At 37.3% G+C, this 7,020-nt stretch overlaps 1 protein-coding gene across 5 annotated transcripts in view; it reads right to left on the minus strand.

Annotated features, from left to right (window-relative positions):
- LOC131688707 (neuroligin-1-like) overlaps positions 1-6,759 on the minus strand; it is a 757,193-nt gene extending 750,434 nt beyond the window's left edge. For 4 of the 5 annotated variants that reach the window (XM_058973159.1, XM_058973160.1, XM_058973156.1 and 1 more), the window contains exon 1: positions 4,968-6,759. The gene's annotated coding sequence lies outside the window, so the exon portion shown is untranslated. The remainder of the gene's footprint in view (positions 1-4,967) is intronic. The other variant, XM_058973158.1, reaches the window with a different exon arrangement.
- Between the last annotated feature and the right edge of the window lie 261 nt (positions 6,760-7,020).

Consider the following 7,020-nt stretch of genomic DNA (forward strand, 5'->3'; position numbering starts at 1 on the left):
TTAGAAGACAAAAAAAGCTTAGTTTCGTATATCTTCTATCTTCTTCTTCTATATATATAAAAGTCAACGTTTGTATGTATATGATTTATAGACTCCCAAACGGCTTAACCGATTTCCGTAAAAATTTGCACACAGTAGGTATTTGGTATGGGGCGTGTTTGTGTGCTATTAGTTGGAGATTATCTGCCCGCCAGATGGCGCTTTGGAACAAATTGTGTTTTCCTCCTTTTCGCAGAGTGTCGCAGCAACGCGCGATGGGTATTAGCTAGTTTTGAATAAGGAAAGAAAAGTCTAGGCCATTTGAAAATGTATGTATATTTGTACATTCGCTTGAAAAGCCAGATTAAAAATGTTCCTTAAAAAACCAAATGACGAAGTTAAGGACTATTTGGTCGGTGTTAAGTCAGACCGGACTAAGCCGCAAAACATCAAAAATGAGATAATGATAGCGCTGGATAAAGAATATCGTCAGCTATATTTGACTTTTGCCAGATTTGAAATATGTAACAATAAACAAGAATTATGGCAAAAAAATAATTTCCAATGTATGTAAATGATGCTGCGATTCAAACTTTGAACTCGTTTTTCTCGAAATCAATATTTTGTCACTTAGTCCGGTCTGACTTAACGCCGACCATTTGATCTCAGTAATATGTACGAAATCGCTCGCAATTAATTTCCGTGAACTCGAAACGAGCAATTTGAACTGCGACCAGCCGTATCAGGAGTATTGCTTGTTATTAACACTTCAATGATCATTTCCAAAACTGGCAGTACAAAGTAAGCGTACAAAAAGTACAAAAGATATCCCAAATTAATGTGAAGAAATTCACTGCGAAATGTTAATGACATGTTGGCATCTTCACTCTCCCTATCAGACACGTTTCCATAATTGGGTTAAACGCCAAATTGCAAACGACATGTATATTATGCGTAGTAAATATAATAAACACAACGACAAGGCCTCTTGATCCATCAGCGGCCCAGGAGAAGAATGGACAGGAAAAGAGCAATACTGGCAAAGACCGACTACAATATGAGCGGTTCGAACTCGAAATAGTGACGCAGAGTACTGCACTGGATGATTTTGAGGAGAGGACCAGGGGTGCGATTTTATGAAGTATTAGCTTCCGATGGCCCTACAGTGAAGTTCTGGAGTGTTGAAATGTTTACCACTGTTTAGGAATGCAAAAGTAGTATAAAGCTAGTGTCAGACCTTCTTGAGATCTCAAGAAGTCACTTTTGGAGGTATTTCGTCGCTGTTGTGCTATCTGATGACAAACACCATTTTGAGGGAAAACTGAGTTAGATATGTCATATTATTAAACTGAAAATTCTCTACAGAATTGCGTTTTTAGAATTTTGAAATTCTGCTCAACTACTGAGGTATAACGAGAAAAATAATGAGAAATTGTCAGTTTTTTGCTTCAAATCACTGTATCTTGAGACTGGCTCAAGTAATAGAGAAGTTTTAGATGTTTTTATATGTACAAATTTATGAAGAACACAATGGAATAATAATTTTCAAAATAAAAATATACGAATTTCCAAAAAAATCAGTTTTAGCTTTAAATTAAAAATATTGCATATTTGGCAACACTGTAACCAAAAAATACTATTTTTTCTAGATTCCTGGACCAATTTCCTTAAAATGCCTCTCACCGATTGTTTCTAGAGGCAATAGAGCCGAAGATATCAATAAAAGTTAATAAATTATTTGTATAGAAAATTTTCCATGTACAATTATGACACGTCATACAAATTGTGTCATCAATACACACCTATGACACGTGTTAGTGCGACTTATGTTTACATTTTTAATAAAACCTCTCAATATAGTTAATTGATCTTCGTAATATTTTAGAGACTAATACAGATCAGATAGAAGCATCAATTGTCTTCTATGAGTTGTTTCTACCATTTATAAGTTTCAAGATATTCAATTTCAAATCGTTTTTCGTTTTTCACGAAATGTGCAAAATGGCGCTTGTAATAAGATAGCACAACAGCGACGATTTGTCAATGTAGATTTGTTGGTAGATGATTCCAGATTTGATAAAAAAAACTGGCTTCTTTTGACACATCTACAGTTCGCTTGCCACACAAAAACATTTTGTGCAATTCGACAGCTTTGTCTTAGGTCAATTTAATAAATTTGCTGCATGAATTTTTTTTAATACGGTTTTTAACCAAAGCTTTGAAAGTTATAACTTGACGTAGAAGAGCTTGGATATTAATATATGCCGTTACTTAGTATAGAATTAGACTTCAATATTGGTACACAATCGGAAATAGCGAATCAGAAAAGCTAACTATCAGTGATTCACTTAACACAGAATGGATAAAGGCTATGAATCAAAACCGTAAGGTCCGTTCAGTCTTCGGTACGGAGCAATAGCTAGGAACTCCTAGCATGTTGTTTGTCGCCTCATACGACATAGGAGCAGGTTCCCAGTGGTGTAATTCTTGGCTGGAATAGTGGCAAAATATTTTAACCCGTCGGACACCACACGGTCTACAGCCCCGAAAAATGAAAAAATAAGATCCAAAACTCGAAAGCGCAAATAGCAGTGACTTTCTTGTCTGGTGGTCCAAAATTTATTAGAAAATCATAAAGAGATGATAATAATTGTCTGTTCCAAAATCTTAACATCTTCAGGAGCGTGAGAATTTGAGGCTTAATGATTTTCGCTTCCTGAACGTACGATTTTTTGCTCCTAAATTTGACTAGTTTTTTTATTTCCTTTCCTTACTACTTCCTAATTTTGTTCAGTTCTCTCAATGTTTAGTCTGTTTTCTACATTTTCAAAATATCTTTTATTTTTCCATTTCATTTTTCCTTCCTATTTTTTTTTATATAATATATTTTTATTTGGTTCTCCTGGTTACTTTTTAATTTTATCTTTTTTTTATTATTAGCTGCTTTATGTTGCTTTTCACACTTTTCATTTAGCTGTCTTAATGTATTATCCCATTATATATAATAATTGACAAATTTTATGTGTCTACTCCATTGATTATACTGCTTCACATATTAAAATATTCCACTTTTTTTATTGGCCTGTTTGTTTTATTTGTTCAAATTGTACCTTTTCATGTTTTCTTCATATTTTCATTTTTGTATACATACAAGTTTTTTTTTTAATTTTTATAATGCATCTCATTTTTTGTCCCATTATTGCCCCATAACGCAATTTTTCGTTTTTTTCGCAATTAATTTCTGACTCTTCTTTATAGTTTTTTCCGTCGTATTTATTTTTATTTCGCTTTATTAATTTTTTCAATTATTCTTTTGTTTTTTTTATAAATTTTCCTTATTTCTACTTCTTAATTTTTTCACTCAACCTACTTTGGCATTTATTTTTCTGTTCGTCATTTCCTGTCTTTTTCAAATTTCTTTTTCCACTTCTTTGTTCTTGGCATGCTATTTTGAAATATTCAGTGAATCGTTGTCCATCTTGCTTTTTATTTTGCGTTGTTAATTTTTTTTAGTCTATGAACGTATTTTACTTTCCAATTCACAAGAATTGAATTGATTAATTTTTTTTTCATTTTTGTTATTATTTTTTTTCATTATCTTCTTTTTTTACATTTCTTTTTTTTTAACTATTCGCTTCTGAATTGTGTCCACTTTTTCAAGTTTTCCATTTGTCTATTTCATTGATTTACAATTTGTTCAAATCACAACATCCAAATTTCTCCATATTTTCTTTATAGATTTCTCTTTTAAAATCCCTGAGCCTTTGTACAGAGTTGTAATCTTACATAGTTGACTGATTGGTTCAAATTTGGAAAACAATTCTCAGGGTTGCATGAAGAAGAAATGACTCGTGATGCCGGGGGCCATTTTTTATCATCCTACACTACAGCATTTTATACCGGTTCAATTATGTGGGCCACTCAGCTCCGTAGTGTCCAGGGGCCCCAAGTGGTCTTAAGATGGCCGTGGCTTCGATAAGATTCAGTAATGTCCGGAAAGATAATCAAAACGGTTCTGAGCGGCAACAATACATTAAAGAATCATAGATCATGCTCGTGAAATAGTTCACCAAACCAAAACATACTGCCGATCGGCTACGCTTGCATGATCCACTTCATAATGTCACGTTACGCTACGTAGAAATCCGTCAGTAAACTCATGAATAAAATATCACGATAATCAGAAATCACGAATATTGTGGCAAAGCTTCCAAAATCATGAACATGAATATAATTACTCTGGCAGAAAATTGAAGGTTCAAACGTCGATCAAATTAATACAAATCAGTGTATTCGCCTAATTATGAACTATATTGATAAAAAAATCATGTCCAGGACACAACCACAGAAACCAAACGTTTGAGCGTAACGCCTTGCATTTTTTGAAGTGAACTTGAAGTGAATTATTCATTATTTAAGGAACTTGGACATGATTTTCGTAAACGATTAATTTGGCAAAATTGTATTTTTTTTCATGAATTTATGAACAGATGTTTTCCGTGTATTTTCGATTGCCTACATACGAGCTTAAATAGAGCCTATCATTTCGATTCAAATTACATTCCATTGAAAGTAAAACAATCATCGATCCCGATTTCCAATCATGTTTAACTAGGTAATACATTGATACAAGGTCGTTTACATCCTGTTTTGTAAAAAATTTGAACGTTGTGAAAATCAAATTAGGAATCCTATCCAATTTGATAGGTATATCAATTTGCATCACAAACAGACTGCTATCATCTCAACCAATTCAACCCATCAGCTACGATAGTTGAAATTTCCAAATCAAGTAAAAAATCCCTTTTAGACTCAATAAGAGCACACTCAGCTAGCGCATAATGAAACTCTTAGCAATCCAGCAGCGCTAACCCCTTCATCCCTTCCGTTGACCCAAATTATATCGGATACAGAACGGACATGAACGATCTCCCCAACTGGCAGCCCCTCACAAAGAATAAAAATCAATGAATCGAAAAATATCAAACCTTTCTCTGCTCGTTCCAGCTAGTGACTTCGAATTGTTGTTTACTCTCGTTCTTAATTTTTTTTGTGTGTGTTTTGCAACAGTCCCAAGAGAGGATTCACGTCCGTGTGTCCGAAAATACCGGCTACGGGCTGTGTAGCAGACAGCCAAATCCCTTCCGGTACGGATGGTTTCACTTTCGAGAAATTTGGTAGAAAAAAAACTTTTCCCCCACTGCTGTTAGCTTCCTGTGCCGAGCGAAAGCCTTTTTCAGATTCACTTCACTTCTCGTTGTTGAGCTGCCTAAATCGATAACATCGCCATTATACGGCCACCACCACCATCATCATAACCTTTCGGTGAAGAACGATATCGAATTTACATCCAATAATAAACTCCTCAATTTATCATCCTTACACACCTGTAAATACACCTTTCGGTTCCGTATAATCCTTTATCCTTTAGCACTGGTAACGAAGGTGGTTTGATCTATTCTTCGTAGCGGTAATTGCGAACTGACCGTAAAACAATTTTCATCACTCTCGCTGCACACCACGTTCCACGCCGAGCGAGAGGTATGGGGAATGGATCTCGGAATACGTAATGGAACGCAAAGAGGTCACACTCCTAATTCCGAGCGTAACACGGTAAGTAAAACTTTATCTCACCCTGGAGGACGACCGCACACAGCTTTGCTCCTCATTCACAATTTCTCACGATCCGACTCGGATTCGGCTGGCCGGTTTCCTCCACACAGGAATTGCGAGGGGCAAGAGTCGTTTTCAATTTCGCTTCTGATGCTTGTAAGTTCCACCTCAAAGCTTGTAGGGCTGCTAACAGGCCAATATCCACTCGCACTGTTGGCTCTGTTTACGCTGATGATATTACCATTTTTATTTCGGTTTTACTTATTCATTCCAATGGCATGTAAATTATCTTCGCGAAAAACAACCGCCCCAAGGAGAACGAGCTAAAAATATTTGGCTCTGAAATAATTCGAAAATTCAGTACCCGAGAAGTTGGTCGACACAATTCGTTGGTTTCGTCTGTCGTTGCTGGGGAATCATTTCGCCTCGCGGGGACGGGAGTTGATGGTTTGAATTTTATGCCTTTCTTTTCATTCACGTATTCGAGTAAAAATTTGCCCTTTTCGACATTTCACTTCAGCAGTTTCCGCGGCAACACAGTACAATAGCCTACTCTACTTTCCGCGGGCACAAAAAACCATCATAAATACACCGCTCAATTTCAGCAGCACACGCACCGTGATCTCCCATAAAACCGAAATTTTCACAAACACCCAGGATTCAAGGAAAAATCTTTATTCATAACATTTCATGTTCACGGCTCCCCTTGAGGGGTGCTAATCGAATTACGTGGTGACCGGGAACCAACCGCTAACAGAGACACACGATTGGGTTGCCCTTTTTCTAATATTCAAGACCTAACCACCCCACAGAAACGACTACCACATCCTTGAGCAGCTAGCAGGTTCAAACATACTGCGAGCGGCAACTTTCCGAGAGTAAACACTAATGAATTTTCCTGCCACTAGAGTTTTTTTTTTGGTTTTCAGAGACGACCTATCAAATTCCACGCGTTTCCTAGCACATGACCGACACAGCTAGATCCCGTACTCGACCAGCATCAACCTAGCAAGTAGGGCGGGCCAATGTTAATCCCCTTTCGAAAACATCCGCAACTCCTGGGGCGATTCCCACAGCCAGTTTCACGAAAGCGCTCGGATCCGCGACGATCCGCTAAATTACACACACGCGCGTGTCCCGAGAACGAAAATCACGTCACGACGCGACCGAGGCTAAAGTTGTACTAAATCCTTGCCCGGTCTAACGGTGACAAATGCGGTGGGGCTGTGAATCGTGCCAGTGCCAGTAGGGATTCCCGAAAACGACCACCCACCCCGTACGTGGGGTTTCCGCGAGATTGCCGGGTGCTCTCTGGTCGGAGAGACTCTCTCGTTCCGGGAAAAACAAGGCAAGTTATAGGGATTGCTCGAAAGCAGCTGATCTGTTGCCATCGTTGGACTGAGCCTTGAGGATGTTGTTATTAGAAAA

The sequence above is a fragment of the Topomyia yanbarensis genome, chromosome 3 (assembly GCF_030247195.1).
Source record: "Topomyia yanbarensis strain Yona2022 chromosome 3, ASM3024719v1, whole genome shotgun sequence".
NCBI classification, from domain to species: Eukaryota; Metazoa; Arthropoda; class Insecta; order Diptera; family Culicidae; genus Topomyia; species Topomyia yanbarensis.